We start from the raw sequence: 24,933 nt of genomic DNA, 5'->3' as shown, positions 1-24,933 counted from the left end.
GGGTAGTGGAATACACTTTAAATAAAACTTATGGAAATTCGACTTTACGCAAGTTTTTGCTGGCCAGTGCAAACTTAAAAAAATCGTGGAAATGTATTTTGCATCCTGTAGGAATAAATGGAGGTATCGTGAAAATATTGTAATGTGAACCCAATAGCACGTTTTTTTTTTTTTTTTGGTAATTCATGTGAAGACCTTGGAAGTAGTTGTTTTCGCTACATAACTAAGCTATTTAGCTCTCTAAAAGGTTATTTTTATAACGGAAATTGCACTAGACTTTCATCGTTATCATATGTTCCATTATAAGAATCAATTTTGAATGCCTTTGTGATATTTTTCTAAAACACATATCTGGAGGTCACTACCATAAAATAATAAAAACAATTTGCACTTTCCAGTTTAGCGTAATCTATTATAAATGGGTAGTAAACTCGATCTTATTGCATTTGCGATAATACCAATAGCTGGAATTCTTTGGGTTTTTATGTTACGGTATTATGGTGAAATGAGTTCCCCTTCACTGAAATCTTCAATCATATAAAAAACAAATAAATTTTAAGAATCTTCTCTTTATTCCTATTTACTTATTACAATGGTGAAGGGAAAGGGACCAACGGACAGCGCAAATGCTGGCAATGCTAGGAAACGAAACAAAATTGATTTAGAAATGAAGATGAAAATGATTAAGAAGTATGAAGCAGGACAAAGTTTGTCATCTTTTGCATGGAATTAGGTATCGCTGCTTCAACAGCGAATACTATTTTAAGGGACAGTGTGCGTATAAAAGAACATGTTAAAGGATCAACACATTTAAGATCAAGAGTGATCACAAAGCAGCGTTCAGGTGCTATATCGAAGATGGAAAAGCTATTAATAATATGGATGGAAAATCATATTCAGAAGCAAGTGCCCTTGAGTCCAATGCCCATTCAAGCAAAAGCAAGACGTATTCACGAAGATATTAAGGATAAGTACGGTGAACCCCAAGCCAAGTTCGTGGCAAGCAATGGGTGGTTTAATAGGTTCAAGCATCGTGCTAGTTTCCACAACATTAAAGTATGCAGTGAAGTCACCAGTGCTGATTCTGCAGTTGCAGAGAAATTTTGTGATGTGTTAGAAAAAACCCCTTCTAAATCTCCACAGCCCTCGACTTCCACAGTGGCGTGTTTATCAGCTGGAAAGTTAATTCTGGCAACGATGCTCAAAAGGTAAAACTTGCTGACGTTATGCCTGTCTCCTCTCTCTTTTTGTAATTTTTCCTGTGCATGAAATAAAAAAAAAAAAAAAAATGAATAAATCTATTTACATGTTTGTCAAACTTTTCTTTTTTGCTTCAATCAAATTTGCAGGTGCTGCATAAGCATTTAGGGAAATTCCGACTTACCTAAAATTCTAACTTACGTAGCGTTCCGCAGAATGCAACTCTTACGTAAGTCGGAGAGTGGCTGTATATTCTCCATCAGAGCAGTGTCTTTTACTTAGAATAGTGCAATAGCAAGGCAACTTGTGGTGAAGTGCCACACAGTATGAGATTTATGCACTAAGCAGCAAACCTAGTTTGCTTATAGTTAAGACATGTAGAATAACTCTATAGAGCTTTTACAGCTTAAGGCTTTTGCCCTAGACTTAACTATGTCTACTTCACTTACTACACCATCTCACATATTGTGGATATATCTTGTCACTGGGTTGTTTAGGTCTTAATAATGCCAACCTGCCCAATGATGAGACTTAAATCAGAGTTGAAACCCAGGCCCACTCAGTTTCTTTGGTTTGTCAGAAAGATGCCGATCAACTTACTGTCTAGACTTATTGCTCTGAAATTTTGGAAGATAGTCCAGTCATATTTTGCATATATAGCAGTGGTCCTTCCAGCTAAAAGCATACCAAAATATTTGGAGAGTAGTAACTTTATGTTTTGTACTTGGATTTATCATTTGGTGTTTATTTCTGACAATCGTATATATGAAAAATTATCCATGTTTTTCTTTTGCTGGTGTCAGGCAGGACACGGGATTTATAATTCCATTTTCATAAAGGAATGGAATTTAATTATGGCACAATTCTTTGAGAAAATAATGGTGGAGTTTTAAAATACACAGGCTTGCACCATTAGAAAGGTACAGAGATTTACTCAGGTTGTTTCAGTTTGGGAGATAAAAGGATTAACTCCTTTACCTAAGCAGAAGTATCAGTTGGTTGTGTGAATAGCAGAGGCACAAGATAAAGTTTTGAAAGGGTTTTCTGCTTTAAATATGATAATTAAAGCCTTGAAAATTGAAACATGCACAAAGCAGTTACTACTGACAGGTTTCCTGTAATTCAGATTCACAGGAAAGAGTATGAGGGATGGCCAGGTGTAAAAATGGACATCGCAAAAATATATATGGTTATGAAAACATCAGTACTCAACATAATCTGATGGGCCAGAGGTTACTGGTTAATTACCCAGGAGTTCAAGAATTTGGTCTGGGATGCGGGAACAAAAACCATTTGGGAGTACAATACTAAAGTCTCATTGTGATAAATGAAATGGCATGGGTCATATTGCAGCCAGTTGCCCTAATAATTGTAAAAAATGCAGAGCTTCCACACATAAGTATATGAAATATCTTGAGTACATATTTGAAAAAAGATCTGCATGAGGAGGGGAGAAGGTGGTGAGTGAATAGTTAAAAAATACGAAAATTCTTGAGAAGAACAAGGCAGATGGTATGTTTACTCAGGAGGAGGAGATGCAAATAGAAAAAATACCCCAACAACGCAATTGCAATGCCATAATTATTGCAATTTTACAATGAACTATGACATGTTGGTAAGACAGTCAGTGTATGCAAAACTGGCTGAAGACACGGAGAAAGAACTGTATTATTCGGGCTTTAGAAACAATGGCGACTAAGGCCATATTGCTCTGTACATATTGTCTGTAAACAATTGTCTTCTGATGTCAATTTTCTGTTTGCTGGTTGAAAAACTAGAGTTTCCAGGAGGAAAAAACCATGCTACCCTCACCTGCGTCCAAATAATTCAGCCACATTGTGAAAAAGGCTCATAAAAATTCCTCCCGTCATCAATGGGACTCGAATTCAGGTCTTTTCCATCAAGTGTGTGGAGGATAGCGATTCTCCCAACTGTGCTACCCACAAGGGCAAGAAGAAATGTAATACAAGATGTACATAAACAAGGGGAGGATGTACACAAATAAATTAAAATTAAATGTGGAACATAGGGACATTTGGCAGAAGTTCTAATGAAATTATGTCAATAATGTCAGAAATATTATTAATGATGCTAAATATGCAGGTTCTGAGAGTTTTAAACAAGCAAAAAATTATTTGGCAAATTATGATAAATAAGGGGGTTAAAAACTTGTTTCTGCAAGAAACACATCTTTTAAATTTAGCAGACATTCAGCAGTTAAAAAACAGATATCGATTGTTAGGATTCTAGTGCTTTGGGACAAAGCTCAAGAATCCCAACTTGCTCGGCAGGGGTGGGTATGGTAGTCATTCCTCCGATTTTAGCGAATTTACAACTCACAAGTAGGAATACAGAAGGCACAGTTGTGGCTGTAGACTGGAGTTATGGAGATGTACAATTAGATTAATCAGTATGAACAGTCCAAACATAATGTGGTGAAAGAAAAAGGTGTCTTGAGGATGGGGGTTATCATATGAGGGGAGAGTGTGCAGTGTTTGATGGGAGGAGAGATTGTGAACTAATGCAGTTCAAAATGGATTTTGGCAGATGTTTAGAAGATGAGAAATCTGAGCAAACAAGCAGCAGCTGAGAACAGCTAAAAATGTGGGGACCAGAATAAACTGAAATTATGCTCACGATAACTATGGAAACAATTCTAACAACACAGCCTGTCATATTTGCAGAAGGTCGACAGGTTTCAGATCATTTGTGGAGGGGGATTTTTTTCACAGAAGCCAGATTATGAAAGGATACTGGAAATGAATGGGGACCTAATTATGGCACTAAAATCTTGTAAATTACGATTTTCCAGGACCAGATAGGTTGACTGGCAGTTGAATATTATAAGAAATCCTGGGACCTACTGGCACCAGTTCTTTCAGTGGTGTTTAATCGTTTTTTCAGGGAAGGACAGTACAAGAGAATTTTAAATTTATATACTATTTTTGTACCAAAGCAGAAAAGAGATTTAATGCAAACTGACAATTAGAGGGCTATAACACTGGCTAATCGTAATTGCAAAATATATGCAAAAGGAGATTGCAAATAAAGGTTAGCATTAGTACAGGCATGTGAAACAAGAAAGCAAGATCAGACAGCATCAGCCAAAAAGGAAAAAAAAAAAACCTTTCCAATTTCACCAACCCATTCATGCCAAAAATCTGTCTAGTTCTGTCAAGAATTTATTTAACCTGTCAACTTCCACAACGACAGATGGAAGTTTGTTCCAGCAATCAACCACCCCATGGCTAAAGGCAAATGTCTGCATATCTATTCTACAACTGCTTTTCATCAATTTGAATTTATTCTCCCTCAGGTGCATAATCTGAGCAAGAGAAAGAATCCCATCAGCAATGAGTTTGCTCAACCCATTCAAGGCCATATACACGTCAATCAGATCAGCTCGCAGATGCCTAGTTTCCAGACCTAATTTTCAGAACTTCAGTCTTTCTAGGTAAGAGGACACCCCTTCATTCAAATCACCATTCCCATTGCCCTTCTCTGTACTCATTCTATAAAACACTACATCCTTCCTAAAATGAGGCCTCCAGACCTGTACGCAATATTCATGGTGTGGCCTGACCATTGCCTTATACAAGGGGATAACACCTAGCTAGCAAAATTCCTGTATATCACTGACAAGACACCATGAGCTACTCTTGCAACCTGTCTGCACTGCTCAGAAAACTTCATATCTGACTGTGGCTGCACAATTATCTCCAGGTATTTTTCATTCTCCACTTCCCTGAGTGTTGTATCCCCACAGTTGGTATGTTACTCTGGGGTTACTGCTACCCTTACAGTACTTTGCATTTGTCAAGGTTAAACTTCAGTTGCTACTTCTCAGCCCATCTGCTCAACTTTTTTATATCCTCTTGCAGTAACGTTTTTTTTTTTTTTTTGGTAGTTGTTGGCGCATCGGCTTCTGTGGCCACAATGCACCTCCCAAGGTTTTTGCAGTACTCTGATCCAAGCCCGAGGCGGGATTTGAACCCACGACCTTTGGGTTGCCAGGCAGGCACTTTACCCACCCGGCTAGCCCGGTCGGCTTGCAGTAACGTATTGTCGTTAGTGTCATTTAACCCTGCCAACCTTCATATCATCTGCAAATTTAGACATTAAACCTGATATACCTTCATCAATATCATTAATAAATACAGAAAACAAAAATGAACCCAGCACTGAACCCTGCATGACTCCACTAATAACATGAAGAGCAGTGTCCATCGATTACCACTCTCTGTCTTTCCCACTCAACCATCTTTTTATCCATACTGGTAACTTGCGCTTAATGCCATTCTGCTCCAATCTGTACAGTAGTATTCCATGTGCAACAGTATCAAAAGATTTCCTAAAATCCAAGTATATGATATCAATATTATTTTTTGCATCTAGTTCCTTTGTGACCACATAAAATATCTGCTCAAATTGGTCAGACAAGACTTCCCCTTAACAAACCCATACTGTGTTTGAATTATAACAGTGGTCTTGTCTAGATGAACCTGCAGTGCTTCTTTAACCAGTAACTCCATTATTTTCCTCAGAACAGAAGTTAAACTAACAGGTATGACGTTACTCGTGTCATCCTCTGATCCCCCTTTATGAATTGGGAATACATTAGCACATCTGAAATCCGTGGGGGGCCTTCCCTGACTACAAGGATGCTCTAATAATCATGGTTAAGGGTTTGGTTACTTCCTTTACTGCCTCCTTTAATATAACTGGAAAGATCCCATCCAACCCAGGTTTCTTTCTTATGTTTAACTTCAAAATTTCTCCTCCACTTTGCTCTCAGTTATTACAAAATCCTTTAGCTCCTTGTTACAGTCTGATAAATGTTTGGCATTTTCCTCCCTAAATACTCCTCATGTGTGAATGGAGATGCAAAATACTCATTCAGTATTTCAGCTATTTGAGCAGGATCATCAATGGTCGAACCATCAATATCAAGTGTCCCAATCAGATACATCCCTTCCATTTTGAGTTTACAGAAGTAAAGAAGTCTTTGCCAATGATTTATCATAATTTTCCTTAGCCTGCCTGGCCTCTTTTCCATTTGATTAAAGACTAGCTTATATGTACCATAGGCTTCTCTGTCTCCTGCCAATCCACTTTTTCTCTCTGCCACAAGTCTCATTAGTTCATCTGACATCCATTTTGGCATAAACCATGAATAGTATTTCTTAGTTGGTATGAAAAGCCTAGTAGCTTCCAAGATTAATTCCTCAAATGATTTCGATTTAGAATTTACTGTTGGTGACATCATCAGTTGGTCCCACCATATAGAATTTAAAGACTGTCTCAGACCAGTGTAGTCACGTTTACAAAAGCAAAAACCCATCCCTTTAACCCTGATGGTAGTTACATCTTTGAGTAAATCCCACATCAGTACACTGTGATCACTGTCACTTAGTGGTTTCTTTATCTGCAGATTCTTAATGCTACTGATAATCAGATCAAGAGTATTACTCCCTCTGCTTGCCTCTCAAATATGCTGCTTTACAAAACAGTCATCCAATAAATCCACAAAAGTCTTGCTAGTGTGCAAGTGACCAACCCACAAGTTCCAGTCAATATCTGGGAAGTTAAAATCCACCATTATAAGACAATCTGATTTATTGGCCGACTCTATTTCTCTGTACATTTGTTCGTTGAACTCATCGGGGTCATTAGGCCTAAAACACACTCCTACTCTCAATTTTGCTTTCCAAGTGCTTATATCGCACCAAACTGACTAAACATTGCACTGTAAACCCACGTCTACAGGATGCACTTCTTTAGATTCTATGTGTTTCTTAACCAACAGCATAACTCCTACTCCCTTTCTATCCTTTCTGTACACAATGTATTCCCCAAATTCCAATTCTGCCTTCCATACGTCTGTGTGACACCACATCTCTCATATCCCAACAGTATCTGCCTTTGATGTCTTGACCAGTACTTCAAAGTCATCAAATTTATTTACTATACACCTAGCAGTGGTGTACATGCAAGTATACATGCACCTGTTCTTACTTTTAGTTACCCTAACACACAACTCATGTATTTACTTGTTCCATAACGACATTTAGCAGCCCTTGAAATCCCCAGGACCTTGCTTCCAGGCTGCTGCTCATTCCAATAGAAGCAGTGCAAGAACCACTTTCACCTCTGCTTGCGGCTACTGATAATCTATTGCTCTGTAAATTCTTCCAAGCTAGCAGCGTTCCAACGCAACTAACACTGCTTCGATAGCATCAGCAAATACTCTTGAACCTTTCCAATTTAAGTGTATTAGTTAAGAAACACATAAAATCTAAGGAAGTGTATCCAACTGATGTTTGTGGACAATGCAATGTTGAGTCTGTTTGGTGTGAAATAAGCACTGGGAAAGGAAAAATGAGAGTAGGTGTGTGTGTTATAGGCCTAATGAATCTGATGAGTACAATGAACAGCTGTACAGAGAAATAAAGTGGGCCAGTAAATCAGAATGTCTTTAACTTTCCAGATATTGACTGATTCCAGATTTTAACTTTCCAGATATTGACTGGAACTTGTGGGATGGCCATTCGCACACTAGCAGGACTTTTGTGGATTTATTGGATGACTGTATTCTACAGCAACATGTTTGGGAGGCAACCAGAGGGAGTAATACTCTTGATTTGATTATCAGTAGTGATTCTTTATGCATTAAGATTCTGTACATAAAGGAGCCATTAGGTGGCAGTGATCACAGGGTGTTGATGGGGGATTTACTCAAAGAGGTGCCTACCAACAGGGGTACAGGGAAGGGTTTTTGCTTTCGTAAAGGTGACTACGGAGGTCTGAGCAGTTTTTAAAGTCTATACAGTGGGAACAATTGATGATATTACCAACAGCAAATTCTAAATGGGAAGCATTAAAAGAATTAATCTTGGAAGCTACTAGGTGTTTCGTACCAACCAAGAAATATTGTTCAAGGTTTAGGCCTAAATGGATGTCAGATGAACTAATGAGGCATATGGCAGAGAAGAAAAATGCATGGGATACTTACAAATTAACACATGACACAGAAGCCTATGATAGATACAAGCTGATATGCAACCAAGTTACAAAGGAGGTAAGGCAAGCGATGACAGATTACGAGAAACCTTTGGCAAGGGATGCAAAGAAAAACAGCAAAGTGTTCTTTACTTATGTAAACTCTAGACGGAAGGGAATGAATCAGATTGGTCCACTTGATATCGATGGTTCAACTGTTGATGATCCTGCTCAGGTAGCTAACAAACTAAATAAGTATTTTGCAACTACATTTACACACGAGGAGTTATTCAGGGAGGGGAATACCAGAGATGTATTAAACTATGGTAATGAATTAAATGATTTTTTAATAACTGAGGCAAAGTTGAGGAGAAATTGTTGAAGATAAACATATAAAAGGTACCTGTTGTGGATGGGATCTATCCAGTTATATTAAAGGAGGCAGCAAAGGGAGTAAGCAAACCCATAGCCATAATTATGAGAGCTTCCTTGGACTCAGGGGCCGTACCCATGGACTGGAGATGTGCAAATATGACCCCAATTCACAAAAAAGGATCAAAGTTTGACACAAGTAATTACAGACTGTTAGTTTAACTTCTGTTCCAGGGAAATTAACAGAGGCACTGGTTAAAGAAGCACTACAGGATCATCTAGACAACACTTCGGTTATAGTTCAGACCAGCATGGGTTTGTTAAGTGGGAAGTCATGTGTGACCAATTTGACTGGATGCTATGATGTGGTCATAAACGACCTGGTTGCAAAAAATAATTTTGATATCATATACTTGGATATTGGGAAAGCTTTTGATAATGTTGCACATGGAAGACTACTGTACAAATTGGAGTAGTATGGCATTAAGGGCAAAATGCTGCTATTGTTAAAGGGATGGTTGAGTGTGAGAAGACAGAGTGGTAATCATTGACACTGATCTTCGTGGACTAATGTTATTATTGGAGTTCCTCAAGGTTCGGTGTTGGGTCCATGGTTGTTTTCTGTATTTATTAATGATAATGATGAAGGTATATCAGGATTAATGTCTAAGTCTGCAAACGATACAAAGGTTGGCAGGGTTGTTAACACTAATGACAAAACACTACTGCAAGAGGATCTAGAAATGTTGAGCAGATGGGTTGAGAGGTGGCAACTGAAGTTTAACATTGACAAATGTATGGTACTGCATATTGGTTTGTTTGTTTAGGGATTTATTAGGCACATTGGCAACTATGGCCATAGTGCCACAGCATATAGATAGCAGTAACCCCAGATTAACATATCAACTGTGTTGTAGTACTACACTCAAAGTAGTAAGAATGAAAAGGACCTTGCGGTAATTGTGCAGTAAGATATGAAGTTTTCTGAGCAGTGCAGACAGTCTGCAAGAGTACCTCATGGTGTCTTGTCAATGATATACAGGAATTTTTCTAGCAGAGATAAGGAGGTGGTTATCCTCTTGTATAAGGCAATGATCAGGCCACACCTTGAGTGCTGTATACAAGCCTGGAGGCCTCATTTTAGAAAAGATGTAGAGCTGCAGGAACGAGTACAGAGAAGAGCAACAAGATTAGTGAATGGAACAAAGGGATGCTCTTACGAAGAAAGGCTTAAGATTTGCAAATTACAGTGTCTGGTAACAGGTAACTAGGCACCTGCGAGATGATCTGATTGAGCCTTGAATGATTTGAACAAGCTCAATGCTAATGGGATTCTGCCTCTTTCCCAGATTAATCACCTGAGGGGACATAAATTCAAACTGAGGACATAAATTTAAAAAAGAGTTGTAGAACAGATGTGCATAAGTTTGCCTTTATCTAGTGGGTGGTTGATTGCTGGAACAAACTTCCATCTGTTGTTGTAGAACAGTGGTTTTCAACCGGGGTGCCCTGGCACACTAGAGTGCAGCAACAACATTCTTGGGGTGCTGTGTGATTTCAGTTTAAGTTACTTAAAGTTATTATTATTTTTTTTTTTTTTTAAATTTTATACATTTATTTCATTATAAAAGGTGTACCGTATCCATTGTACCGTATCTTTTTAATTTTGTGGTGATCTATAATTGATTTTTATTTAGTACCTCTATATATAGAATAAAATTATTATATAGGTATATATTAAAAAGGTCGAAAACCACTGTGTTACTTATTTCTTTTGACCTAGGGGTGCTGTGAAAAAATTACTGGGACACTAAGGGTGCTGTGAACTGAGAAAGTTTGGGAAGCTCTGTTGTTGGAAGTTCACAACTTAAATAAATTCAAGGCAGAACTAGACAAACATTTAGAAATGGATGGGTGAAATGGGAATTTTTTTTTTTTGGCTGATGCTGTATAAGCTTGCTTTCTTGCATCATATGCCTCTACTAATGCTAACTTCTTAAACATATAAATAAAACAGTATCAATATCATTGAACATTTCTTTTATACGCCTGCTAATTGTGCTGTTCGAGAGTGGTAAGGTCATTTTTTTTTTTTTTTCAGTTTCCTCTCCCAAAATACTTTTTATGATTACCTGACATGCTGGTAAAATCACTTTCTGCAAACAGATGAGATTTTTTTTTTTTTTTTGCCACCCGGCTACTAAATAGCTACACCTCATCAGATATTTTAGCCATATTACAAAATTCTATACCTTGTTCTGAGTAGAGGCCTGCAGTCTTTTAAAATACTCCATAGTTTTGGATGATAAATTCTATTGTTTCGTAGAAAAATACACTGCAATTTACTCAACACCATTGATTTTTTCGATAATTTTAAATCACATACCACACATAGAGGTTAAGGAGAATCTTGGGTACCAGTATATGAAAATCCCATTGCCAAATAATCGTCATCATATTTACGGGAACATGTTTTCTTCTTTTTTGATGTTGATGGTTACTCATTTTAGTCATTTTCTCCAAGCTCGTTGTTATCAAGTTGCCTCTTCTGATTTTCTTTCACTAAATATTCATCCGTCGCTTATAATGTCTAAAAACATTAAAGTTACTTCTAGAATCTAATACAGTTAATTGAAAATACCTGTTTATACGAATTAACTGAATATGACATTTTAGTGAAAATACCTGTTTTATATGAATTAAGTGAATATGACGTTTTAGAGTTTCAAGTGATAAGAATGGCCGAATAAAGGTGAGCAATTCTAGTAAGAGGAATCAAAAGGTGAATAAAGGTGAACAGATCTAGTACTAGGAATCAAAATGTGACATCACATTGACTGCTGGAAGGAGCTGGGATCGGTGCAGCATAAATAAACGAATTTTTTATTTGAATTAATTTTTATTATAAAACTTGGATTTTTTACTTTTTTTATTTGAATTCTCCACAAACTTGAAGCATACTCGAGGCACACAGGTTGAGAAACACTGCCTTACACTATGAAGTTCAAGATATACTTACGGTACACTGTAACGATCAAAATGTTAAATTTGATGTATTCTTAGCTAAATAGAAAAAGATATAGGCCCAACAAGTGTCAATAGTGAAAGAAGAAAATGCTGACAAAGCTCAAGATGAACCAAATGAGCAGCCAAGATGCTTCATCGCCAGAGAGATGGCAATGGCGAGGTTTGAGAAGATGGATCATGACAGCAAACGATTCTTGAAAGTTAACAGAGGGGGTGAATGAGATGTTTGCTTGCTACAAAGAAATCTACGATGAAAGAAAAAAGCCACCGTCCAGTCATCCACTAATATGTTCTTTTATAAGGTTGAGCAACTGAAATCTCCACAGCCCTCAACCTCCGCAGCAGCATACTTATCAGCTGAAGACGTCGATTCTGGCAATGCTGCTCGAGAGGTAAAACTTACTGACATTATGCCTGTCCCCTCTCTTTTTTGTAATTTTATAATTTTGATTTTTTTTTAAATTGCACGCTTTTGTAATTTTTCCTGCGCATGAGATAAAAAAACTGGAATAAATACAATAAATAATTCTATTCACATGTTCGTCAAACATTTCTTTTTTGATTCAATCAATTCAGCGAGCAAGGTTGAGAGTGCTGCACAAGCATGAGGGAAATCCCCTGATTTACGTAAAACGCTACATAAGTCGGGGAGTTCCTGTATATGCATTCAGGGCTCCTGTGATTTGATTAATGTTTGAAAGGTATACAACAATTCAATTGTATTTGCTCTCTCTGAGATATCTACCCAGTTAATAGAGGCCATGTAGCACCATGAGCCGTTGTAATTTCCTTTCATGTAACACGATGAAGTAGTAACAAAGGAACTGGATGAAAAAAACAATTTTAATACATAGACTTCAGAAAAGCTGAAGAAGTAGAAACAGTGTACCATTAGGCGAAAATTATTGCTATGGATAAAGGGCTGGTCGAGTGGGAGAACACAAATTGGTAATCAATGGAGTTCCCACTCCCCAAGGTTCAGCTCCTGCTGGGCCTATTGTTGTTTTCTATATTTATTATTAATGATGAAGGCATATCAGGTTCAATGTCTAAATTTGCACATGATACAAAGGTTGGCAGAGTGGTTAATGATGGTGATCAGGATATGCTACTACAACAAGGTCTAGAAAAATTAGGATGGGCTGAGAAGCGGCAACTGATGTGATGAATACAATGTACTTCATATGGGTTAGCTATTAATCTGGGATTACTGCCCTGTTATTCTGTATGGTATAACAAGGTAGCAGAAAACAAAAAAGGGCTGGAGATAATTGTGCAGTCAGATATGAAGTTTTCTGACCAGGGCAAACAGGCTGCCAGGTGAGCTCATAGGGTTTTTTTTTGTCAGCACGGATAAGGTGGTGATAGCCTGTTATAAGGCAATGATTAGGCCTCATTTTAGAAAGGATCTAGATCTGCTGAAATGGATGCAGACAGCGCAAGAAGATCAGTGAAGAGAACAAAGGGGTACCTGATGCTGCAATTTGAACTTGGTAAGAAAAACTTCAGTTCTGCATATTGCAGCATCTGGAGACTAGGCACCTGTGTGGTGATCTGATTGAGGTGTTTAAGGTATTGAATGGATTGAGCAAACTGAATGCTGACAAGATTCTTCCTCTTGATCAGACTACACAATGAGAGGGCATAAATTTAAATTGAGGAAGGATGGTTGCAGGTTAGATGTGTGGTCTGTCTTAAGCCAGCAGGTGATCGACTGTTTCAATGAACTTCAATCAGCTGTTGTGCAAGTGGGTAGTTTGAATAAATTCAAGGAAGAACTAGACAAATTATTCAAAGGGATGGACAGGTGATTTTGGAGTTTTTTTGTTTGTTTTTTAAGTTCACTTTCTTGCATCATATATTATTAATTAATACATATAACTTGATGGGAGATACGGAAGTTATATAACAAAACTTGGAGATAATACTTGGAGAAATAGAAAAAAAAAAATATATATATATATATATATTTATTTTTATTTATTTTTATACTATTTTGACGACTATTATCATTACTACATTATGTCCTGGATACGGTAGATATGCAGTACGTATTATATATTTAATCTTATTTTAACCATTAAATTACGTTCTCTGTCGGGTCTATGATGATTAATATATGCTTACATTTATAATTTACTTATATTTTCTTCCTTTTGATTCTAAAATTTCTAAATTTTCTTAACCATTTTTAATTACTATATTTGGTTCATATTTGGTTTAGATTTAAATTACTTAGCATATATTGTTCATTACAGAAACAGAGAACTTCTTGTCGTTTTTTGCCTTCAGTCTGGGTGGTTGGCCCCAGTTGAAATCACCTGGATTGTGGGTAAAAAGCGATAATTTTTTTTTTTTTTTTTTTTTGCGTTTTCTTAAATCCCTGAATGGTATTATTTCATTCATTTACATTTTCTATTTTTTTTTCTATTATTTTCTATTGTCTTTAATATTTTATACACATTATGATTGTAATGCATGATTGCTCTGCAACTGCACTGACCCATAAATATTAGTTAGTTACAGTCATTATAATTATTAACTACCTTTTTTATTACTGATATAAATATATATATATATATATATAGGGGAGGGGCAGATGTCGTCTGAATCACAGCTTTTTAAAATGTACTGCTTGTTTGATGTTTGTGGAACAATCAGGGATGGGATATGATATTGCCAAGGAGAATGTCTTTGTGTGTGTGCGCGATATAAGTAGTGTGAGGAAATCAGATGACAACTCAGCGTTGTTATGGGCCTATATGAGAGCTTGAAAGACAGGGTGGATGCCCTTGAAGGATCTAAATTGAGGGGCCCATCAAGCTGTCAGCTGCCCATATCAATGGCAGAGCTTGCACTTGAACATCATGCAACACAGCAGCAACCCCCAAAGTGAAATGTGCTGGTCCCACAGGAACTAGTAGTTGTCGGTGATTTTATTGTCAGGGAAATGGGGAACACATTGTGCAAAAAGGATAATGTAGAACGGGACCAGGGTATGTCTGCGAGGGGCAAAGGTTGATGACATTATACAGCAGATATCTTTTAAGGGCACAAAAGGTGATATTGTTGTACGCGTTGGCACAACATATTAGGAGTAGGAGACCCACGGAATTACTTAACAAGTACAGGTCACAGTTGAAAAAAAGCCGTGAATTAGAGTTGAATTTGAAAGTGTCTCAATTCTGCCCAGAAACAATAGAAGGGAGTATAAGATGAGAGCCTTGTCGATCAATTCGGCCCTGGAGAGATTGCGCAAGGCTCAAGGGTTAGAATTCTTTTCAGCCTGATCTGTGCTTGTTAACAGTAGAAACTGCTTCTACAGGGAGGAGATACACTTAAATAGAAAGGGTGCAAGAATATTTGCTGATGCTATCGAAGCAGTGTTAGGTGGGTCGGAAAACTGCTAGCTTGGGGGGGGATACACAGACTAACAGATTAAAAGTAGCCGCTGGCACAGGTGAAAGTGATTGTTGCACTGTTTATATTGGAATGACCAGCAGTCTGGAAAACAAGATGCAGAGGATTTCAGAGACTGCTGGGAGTCACTGTGGTACAAGTAAAGACATGGGCTGTGTTAGGGTAGCTAAGAACAGGAACAGGTGCAAGCATGCTTGTGTGTACACCAATGCTAGGAGTTTGGTAAATAAATTGGGTGAATTTGAGGTGTTGGTCAAAACATAAAAGGCAGATATTGTTGGGATATCAGAGAATTTGGGGAGTACAACGTGTACAGGAAGGATAGACAGGATAGGAAGGGAGGAGGGGTTATGCTATTAGTTAACAAACACATAAAACCCAAGGAAGTACAGCTAGTCAACATGGCTGAACAGTGCAGTGTCGAGTCAGTTTGGTGTGACATAAGCAGTGGGAAATCAAAATTGAGAGTAGGAGTGTGTTATAGGGCTAATGACTCTGTTGAGTATAATAAACAACTGTACAGAGAAACAGAGTGGGCCAGTAAATCAGAGAGTCTTATAATGGGGATATTAATTTTCCAGATATTGACTGGAATTTGTGGGTTAGTCACTCACACACTAGCAAGACTTTTGTGGATTTATTGGATGATTGTTTTCTACAGCAGCATGTTTGGTAGGCAACTAGAGGGAGTAATACTCTTGATCTGATTATCAGTAGTGATTCTTCATGCATTAAGAATCTGCAGATATAGGAACCACTAGGTGGCAGTGATCACAGTGTGCTGAAGTGGGATTTATTCAAAGAGGTAATTACAATCAGAGGGAAAGGGAAGGATTGCTGCATTCGTAAAGGCGATTACAGAGGTCTCAAACAGTAATTAAATTCTATATGGTGGGACCAACTGATGATGTTACCAACATCAAATTTAAAATGGGAAGCATTCAATGAATTAATCTTGGAAGCTACTAGGTTTTTCATACCAACTAAGAAATACTGTTCAAGGTTTAGGAATAAATGGGTGTCAGATGAACTAATGAGACATGTGGCAGAAAAGAAAAATGCATGGGATACATATAAATTAATGGTTAACACTGAAGTCTATGATAGATATAAGCTGGTCTGTAACCAAGTCACAAAGGAGGTTAGGCAGGCAAAGGCAGATTATGAGAAATCTTTGGCAAAGGATGCAAAGAACAACAACACAGAGTTCTTTACTTATGTAAACACTAGAAGGAAGGGGGTGAGTCAAATTGGTCCATTGGATATCGATGGTTCAACAGTTATTGATCCTGCTCAGGTAGCTAAGAAACTAAATGAGTATTTTGCATCTACATTCAATCATGAGGAGTTATTCAGGGAGGCGAATGCCAGAGGTGAATTAAACTCTGGCAGTGAGCTATATGATTTTGTAATCAACTGAGAGCAAAGTAGTGGAGAAATTGTTGAAGATAAACATAAAGGCACCTGGGGTGGATGGAATCTATCCGGTTATATTAAAGGAAGTAAGCAAACCCTTAGCCATAATAATGAGAGCTTCCTTGGACTCAGGGGAGGTACCCATGGACTGGAGATGTGCAAATATGACTCCAATTCACAAATGAGGATCAAAGGGCGACAAGTTAGACCTTTTAGTTTAACTTCTGTTCCAAGGAAATTAATGGAGGCACTGGTTAAAGAAGTACTGCAGGATCATCTAGACAAGACTTCAGTTATAGCTCGGACACAGCATGGTTTCGTTAAGAGAAAATTTTGCCTGACCAATCTGATTGGATACTACGATGTGGTCACAAAGGAACTGGATGCAGGGAATAACTTTGATATCATATATTTGGATCTTAGAAATGCTTTTGATACTGTTGCATATGGAAGACTGCTGCACAAATTGGAGCAGTGTAGCATTGGAGGCAAATTGCTGCTATTGATAAAGGGATGGTTGTGTGTGTGAGAAGACAGAGTGCTAATCAATGGATACTGATCTTCGTGGACTAATGTTATTAGTGGAGTCCATCAGGGTTCAGTGTTGGGTCCATTGTTGTTTTCTGTATTCATTAATGATATTGATGATGGTATATCAGGTTTAATGTCCAAGTCTGCAGATGATACAAAGGCTGGCTGAGTTATTAATGACACCAATGACAGTACGCTGCTGCAACAGGATCTAGAAGAGTTGAGCAGATGGGCTGAGAAGTGGCAACTGAAGTTTAACATTGACAAATGTAAAGTACTGCATATGGGAAGCAGTAACCCCCAGAGTAACGTATCAACTCTGTGGTACTACACTGTTAGTGGTAGAGAATGAAAAGAATCTGGGGATAATTGTGGAGGCAGATATGAAGTTTTCTGAGCAGGGCAGATGGTCTGCAAAAGTAGCTTGTGGTGTCTTGTTAATGATATACAGGAATTTTTCTAGCAGGGAGATGATTATCCTGTTGTATAAGGCAATTGTTAGGCCACACCTCTGGAAGCCTCATTTTAGGAAGGATGTAGAGCTGCAGCAGCGAGTGCAGAGAAGGGCAACAAGATTAATGAATGGAACAAAGGGTTGCTCTTACGAAGAAAGGCTTAAATTTTGCACATTACAGTGTCTGACGACTAGGTGAGGTGATCTGATTGAGGGATATAAAGCCTTGAATGGTTTGAGCCTGCTCAATGTTGATGGGATTCTTCCTCTTGCTCAGAATAATTGCCTGATAGGGCATAAATTCAAATTGAGGAAAGACAGTTGTAGGATAGTTTGAGGAAGTTTGCCTGTAGCCAGCGTGTGATTGATAGCTGGAACAAACTTCCATCTGTCGTTGTAGAAGTTGATAGCTTAAATAGATTCAAGGCAGGACTAGAACCAATTAGCAGACTAGAAAGAATACTTGATGAGAATCAACCGAAAGAGCAAGCTGGCATTAGGACAGGATTCTCAACTATGGATAACCTTCACGTAACGTCAGAGCTAAGGGAGAAAGCAAATGAATATAAAACACCATTATGCCTGGCATTTGTGGATTATGAAAAGGCATTTGACTCCATACAGCATAAGGCAATGTTTCGGGCACTGGAAAGACAAGGCACAGATATCCCATATATTATGATTTTGTAGAAAATATATGAGAATGCTACCTCCTTTATTAGACTTGACAAACACAGTAGTAAATTTAAAATTGAGAAAGGAGTTTGACAAGGAGACACAATATCTGCAAAATTGTTCACTGATGCCCTTGAGGAAGCTTTCAGAAGATTAGATTTGTCGCAGAAAGGAGTCAATGTGAATGGAGAGTACCTAAACCGTTTACGATTTGCAGATGACATCGTGGTCATAATCCACGATCCCAAAGAATTAGAGGAAAATCTGAATCAGTTATGCAGAGTTAGTAAGGATTTTGGACTAAAGATGAATATGGCTAAAACAAAAGTAATGATGAACAGGTATGCCACAGAAAGGGATATAATGATTGAAGGAGCAGTAATTGAAAAGGTGGAGTCATATACTTATCTGGGACAAGTCATTAGCTGTAATAACGATAAATGGCTGGAGTCAAGAGAAGAATAAATTTTGGATGGATAGCATTTAGGAAATATAGTCACATAATTTGGGCAGATGGGCTAAGAAGTGGCAACTGAAGTTTAACCTTGACAAATGCAAGGTACTGCATATAGGTAGAAGTAACCCTAGAGAAACGTACCAACTATGTGGTACTACACTTAAGGTGGTAGAAAATGAAAAAGACCTGGGAGTAATTGTGCAGTCAGATATGAAGTTTTCTGAGCAATGCAGACAGGCTGCCAGGGCAGGTCATGGGGTTTTGTCAATGATATATAGGAATTTTGCTAGTAGGGAGAAGGAGGTGATTGTCCCTCTGTATAAGGCAATGGTCAGGCCACGCCTTGAGTACTGCGTAAAGGTCTGGAGGCCTCATTTTAGGAAGGATGTAGATTTACTTGAGCGTGTACAGAGAAGGGCAACAAGATTGGTGAGGGGAATGAAGAGATCCTCTTACCAAGAGAGGCTTAAGTTCTGCAAATTGCAGTGGCTGGAGACTAGGCACCTGTGCGGTGACCTGTTTGAGGTGTATAACGCCTTGAATGGGTTGAGCACGCTGAATTCTGATGGGATCCTTCCACTTGTTCAGATTACGAACCTAAGGGGGCATAAATTCAAATTAAGAAAGGGCAGATGAAGAATAGATGTGCGGAAATTTGCCTTTAGCCAGCGGGTAGTTAATTGCTGGAACAAACTTCCATCTGTAGTTGTGGAAGTTGATAGGTTGAATAAATTTAAGAAGGAACTGGTCAGGCATTTGGAGGGAATGGTGTGATTTTTTTTTTTTTTTTTTTTTTTTTTGGCTGATGCTGCATAAGTTCATACACTTGCTTTCTTGCATCACATGCCACTACTACTACTACATACTGAGGAGCAATATCCAAATTTGTCTGAAATGTAAAATAATGAACCAATGTATACTCCCCACCATGACTTATGGAAGTGAAACTTGGGCACTCACCAAAAGAATAGAAGAGAAGCTGAGAACTAAACAACAAAGAATGGAACGAATTATATTGAGAATCAGACTGTTAGATAAGAAGAGAAACACATGGATTAGGCAGCAAACTCAAGTAAAGGACATTCTTATCAAAACTAATGAACTAAGAAAATAACAGAATGGTACCCAAGAGGAGCTAAGAGAAAACCTGGAAGACAACAACAAAGATGGACAGAAGAAATTCATGAGTTTGTGGGTAGTAAATGGATGGCCATTGCACAAAACAGAAGGAACTGGAAAGTTGCTGTAGAGGCCTGCATCCTACAGTGGAATGAAAATGGCTGATGATAATGATGATGATGAATAATAAAAATAATAATGACAACTCCTAGTGCTGACAGTCTTCCACTAGTAATAAAATATAAAACAATCAAAAATATTAAATATAATTTTAAATAAAGTGTATACTGAACTTTGCTTGATAAATAATTTGTTCAGAGAACCTCTCAAAATTAATACTCTGGAAGGCTTGCATATAGTAACAATCTGACAGAAGAAAAGACATAAAGAATACTTTCAAGAAGCAAATGAAAGGCCGGAAAGTTTTACCATGCATTTTTATGGATTATGTTGGCAAAATCTAAAATTTTATGACATTAACAACATTCTAGTGTAATGTGAAATGTGAAACACTGAAACCTTAAAAGAACCACAATGCTCCTGTTATTTATTCCTTGACTTTGAACAATGAGTTATGGAACCAACAAAGGAAACAAATGGATATGGCCAATGAGTGAAGTATGTCCAAATGAAACAGTAAGGGAGATGATTTGGCAGGCTGGTTGACACTAAACACATGAAGTTTTCAATGTTACGCTATCAGAATTAAACTGCCCTTTGTTTGGGAAATTGTAAAACCAAATAGACTAAGTAATGTAATGATCAAATGGTACTGACATAACATTATACACAAATCACTACATTGTAAAATTCACAAACTGGTCATTATTATGTTATTGGGTATCAATACATTATGATTTCCATCCCAGTTTGTTAGCATTAGCATTAGTACAGGCATATGAAGAAGAAAGTAAGCTTCTATAGCATCAGCCAAGAGAAAAAAAAAAAAAAAACTCTTCCCATTTAACCCATCCATTCACTCCATATGTTTGTCTAGTTCTGCTTGAACTCATTTAAGTTGCTGACTCCACTGCAACAGATGGAAGTTTATTCCAACTGTCACTGGATAAAGGCAAATTGCTGCTATGGATAAAGGGATAGTTGAGTGGGAGAACACAGAAAGTGGTAATCAATGGATACTGCTCTTCGTTGAATCCCTCAGGGTTAAGTGTTGGGTCCATTGTTGTTTTCTGTACTTATAAATGATATTGATGATGGTATATCAGGCTTAATGTCCAAGTTTGCAGATGATACGAAGGATGGCAAGGTTGTTAATTTTAGCATTAGCAGAGACTGCAAGAAAGCAAGCTTATGCAGCATCAGCCAAAAAAAATGCTCCCATTTCATCCCTCCATTCGATCCAAATACCTGTCCAGCTCAGCCTTAAATTTATTTAGGATATCAACTTCCACAACAAGGGATGGAAGTCTGCTCCACCAACCAACTACCCGCAGGCTAAAGGCAAACTTCTGCACATCTATCCTACATCTGTCTTTCCTCAATTTGAATTTATGCCCTCTCAAGTGATTATTCTGAGCAAGAGGAAGAATCCCATCAGCATTGAGCATACCCAAACCATTCAAGGCTATACACACCTCAATCAAATCACCTCAAGGTGCTTAGTCTCAAGACACTGTAATTTGCAAATCTTAAGCTTTTCTTCGTAAGAGCAACCCTTTGTTCCATTCACTAATCTTGTTGCCCTTCTCTGTACTCATTCCAACAGCTTTTACATCCTTCTTAAAATGAGGCCTCCAGACCTGTATACAATACTCAAGGTGTGGCCTGACCATTTCCTTATACAAGGGGATAATAACCTCCTTATCCCTGCTAGAAAAATTCCTGTGTATCATGACAAAACACCATGAGCTACTCTTGCAGACAATCTGTACTGCTCAGAAAACTTCATATCTGCCTGCATAATTACCCGCAGGTCCTTTTCGTTCTCTACCACTGTCGGTGTAGTACCACAGAGTTGATATGTTACTCTGGGGTTACTGCTTCTCATATGTAATACTTTACATTTGTCAATGTTAAACTTCATTTGCCACCTCTCAGCCCATCTGCTCAACTTTTCTAGATCCTGTTGCAGTAGCGTACTGTCATCAATGTTATTAACAACCCTGCCAATCTTGTTATCAACTGCAAACTTGGACATTAAGCTTGATATACCATCATCATATCATTTATAAATACAATGAACAACAACTGACCCAACATTGAACCCTGAGGACTCCACTAATAACGTTAGACCACGATGAGAAGAGTCCATTGATTACCATTCCCTGTCTTCTCCCACTCAACCATCCCTTTATTCATAGCAGCAATTTGCCTCCAATGCCACACTGCTCCAATCTGTTCAGCAGTCTTCCATGTGCAACAGTATGAAAAGCCTTTCTAAGATCCAAATATATGATATCGATATCAAAGTTATTCCCTGCATCGAGTTACTTTGTGACCACATCATAGTATCCAATCAAATTGGTCGGCAAGACTTTCCCTTAACAAAATCATGCTGTGTCCGAACTATAACTGAAGTCTTGTCTAGATGATCCTACAGTGCTTCTTTAACCAGTACCTCCATTAATTTTCCTGGAATAGAAGTTAAACTAATAGGTCTATAATTACTTGTGTCACCCTTTGAACCTCCTTTGTGAATTGGGGTCATATTTGCACATCTCCAGTCCATGGGTACCTCCCTGAGTCCAAAGAAACTCTCATAATTATGGCTAAGGGTTTGCTTACTTCCTTTGCTGCCTCCTTTAATATAACTGGATAGATCCCATCCACCGCAGGTGCCTTTTTTATGTTTATCTTCAACAATTTCTCCTCCACTTTCTTCTCAGTTATTACAAAATTATCTAGCTCACTGCCAGAGTCTAATTCACCTCTGGCATTCCCCTCCCTGAATAACTCCTCATGTGTGGATGTAGGTGCAAAATACTCATTTAGTTTGTTAGCCACCTGAGCAGGATCATCAACTGTTGAACCATCAATATCCAGTGGACCAATCTGATTCAAATTGAGAGTAGGAGTGTGCTATAGGCCTAATGACTCTGATGAGTATAATAAGGAACTGTACAGGGAAATAGAGTGGGCCAGTAAATCAGAGAGTCTTATAATGGGAGATTTTAATTTCCCAGATATTGACTGGAATTTGGGGGCTGGTTACTCACACACTAGCAGGGCTTTTGTGGATTTATTGGATGATTGTTTTCTACATCAGCATGTTCAGGAGGCAACTAGAGGGAGTAATACTCTTGATTTGATTATCAGCAGTGATTCTTCATGCATTAAGAATCTGCAGATAAATGAACCACTAGGTGGCAGTGATCACAGTGTGCTGAAGTGGGAGTTACTGAAAGAGGTAACTACCATTAGGGGTAAAGGGAAGGGTTTTTGCTTCCGTAAAGGCGACTACAATGGACTGAGACAGTATTTAAATTCTATACAGTGGGACCAACTGATGATGTTACCAACAGCAAATTCAAAATGGGAAGCATTCAAAGAACTTATCTTGGAAGCTACTAGGCTTTACATACCAACTAAGAAATATTGTTCAAGGTTTAGGCCAAAATGGATGTCAGATGAACTAATGAGGCATATGGCAGAGAAGAAAAATGCATGGGATACTTACAAATTAACACATGACACAGACGCCTATGATAGATACAAGTTGATATGCAACCAAGTTACAAAGGAGGTTAGGCAGGCGAAGGCAGATTACGAGAAATCCTTGGCAAGGGATGCAAAGAAAAACAGCAAAGAGTTCTTTACTTATGTAAACTCTAGAAGGAAGGGGATGAATCAGATTGGTCCACTTGATATTGATGGGTCAACTGTTGATGATCCTGCTCAGGTAGCTAACAAACTAAATGAATATTTTGAATCGACATTCACACATGTGGAGTTATTCAGCAAGGGGAATGCCAGAGGTGTATTCAACTCTAGTAGTAAGCTACAGAATCTTGAAATAACTGGGAGTAAAGTGGAGGAGAAACTGTTGAAGATAAACACAAGAAAGGCATCCGGGGTGGATGGGATCTATCCAGTTATATTAAAGGAGGCAGCAAAGGAAGTAAGCAAACCCTTAGCCATAATTATGAGAGCTTCCTTGGACTCAGGGGAGGTACCCATAGACTGGAAATGTGCAAATGTGACCCCAATTCACAAAGGAGGATCAAAGGCTGACACAAGTAATTATAGACCTGTGAGCTTAACTTCTGTTCCAGGAAAATTAATGGAGGCACTGGTTAAAGAAGCACTGCAGGATCATTTAGACAAGACTTCAGCTATAGCTCAGACACAGCATGGTTTTGTTAAGGGGAAGTCTTGCCTGACCAACTTGATTGGATACTATGATGCAGTCACAAAAGAACTGGATGCCGGGAATAACTTTGATATTATATACTTGGATCTTAGAAAGGCTTTTGATACTGTTGCACATGGAAGACTGCTACACAAATTGGAGCAGTGTGACATTGGAGGCAAATTGCTGCTATGGATAAAGGGGTGGTTGAGGGGGAGAAGACAGAGAGTGGTAATCAATGGACACTGCTCATCGTGGACTAATGTTATTAGTGGAGTCCCTCAGGGCTCAGTGTTGGGTCCATTATTGTTTTCTGTATTTATAAATGATATTGATGATGGTATATCAAGCTTAATGTCCAAGTTTGCAGATGATACAAAGGTTGGCAGGGTTGTCAAGGACACTACTGACACTATGCTGCTGCAACAGGATCTGGAAAGGTTGAGCAGATGGGCTGAGAGGTGGCAAATGAAGTTTAACATTGACAAATGTAAAGTACTACACATGGGAAACAGCAACCCCAGAGCAACGTATCAACTCTGTGGTACTACACTGACAGTGGTAGAGAATGAAAGGGACTTGGGGGTGGTTGTGCAGGCAGATATGAAGTTCTCTGAGCAGTGCAGACGGGCTGCAAGAGTAGCTCATGGAGTATTGTCAATGATATACAGGAATTTTTCCAGCAGGGATAAGGAGGTGATTATTCCCTTGTATAAGGCAATGGTCAGGCCACACCTAGAGTACTGTATACAGGTCTAGAGGCCTCATTTCAAAAAGGATGTAGAACTGCTGGAACGAGTACAGAGAAGGGCAACAAGATTAGTGAATGGAATAAAGGGGTGCTCTTACGAAGAAAGGCTTAAGTTTTGCAAATTACAGTGTCTGGAGACTAGGCACCAGCGAGGTGATCTGATAGAGGTGTATAAAGCCTTGAATGGGTTAAGCATGCTCAAT

At 38.3% G+C, this 24,933-nt stretch overlaps 1 protein-coding gene across 1 annotated transcript in view; it reads right to left on the bottom strand.

The window, feature by feature from the left end:
* Positions 1-24,933, bottom strand: part of LOC150089112 (NSFL1 cofactor p47-like) — a 177,537-nt gene that overhangs the window by 123,527 nt on the left and 29,077 nt on the right. The gene's annotated exons all lie outside the window — the stretch shown is intronic.

The sequence above is a fragment of the Mastigoproctus giganteus genome, chromosome 2 (assembly GCF_048544385.1).
Source record: "Mastigoproctus giganteus isolate SK-2022 chromosome 2, ASM4854438v1, whole genome shotgun sequence".
Classification (NCBI taxonomy): Eukaryota; Metazoa; Arthropoda; class Arachnida; order Uropygi; family Thelyphonidae; genus Mastigoproctus; species Mastigoproctus giganteus.
Note: the sequence above shows the minus strand (reverse complement) of the source record. Positions and strands in the feature narration are given on the sequence as shown.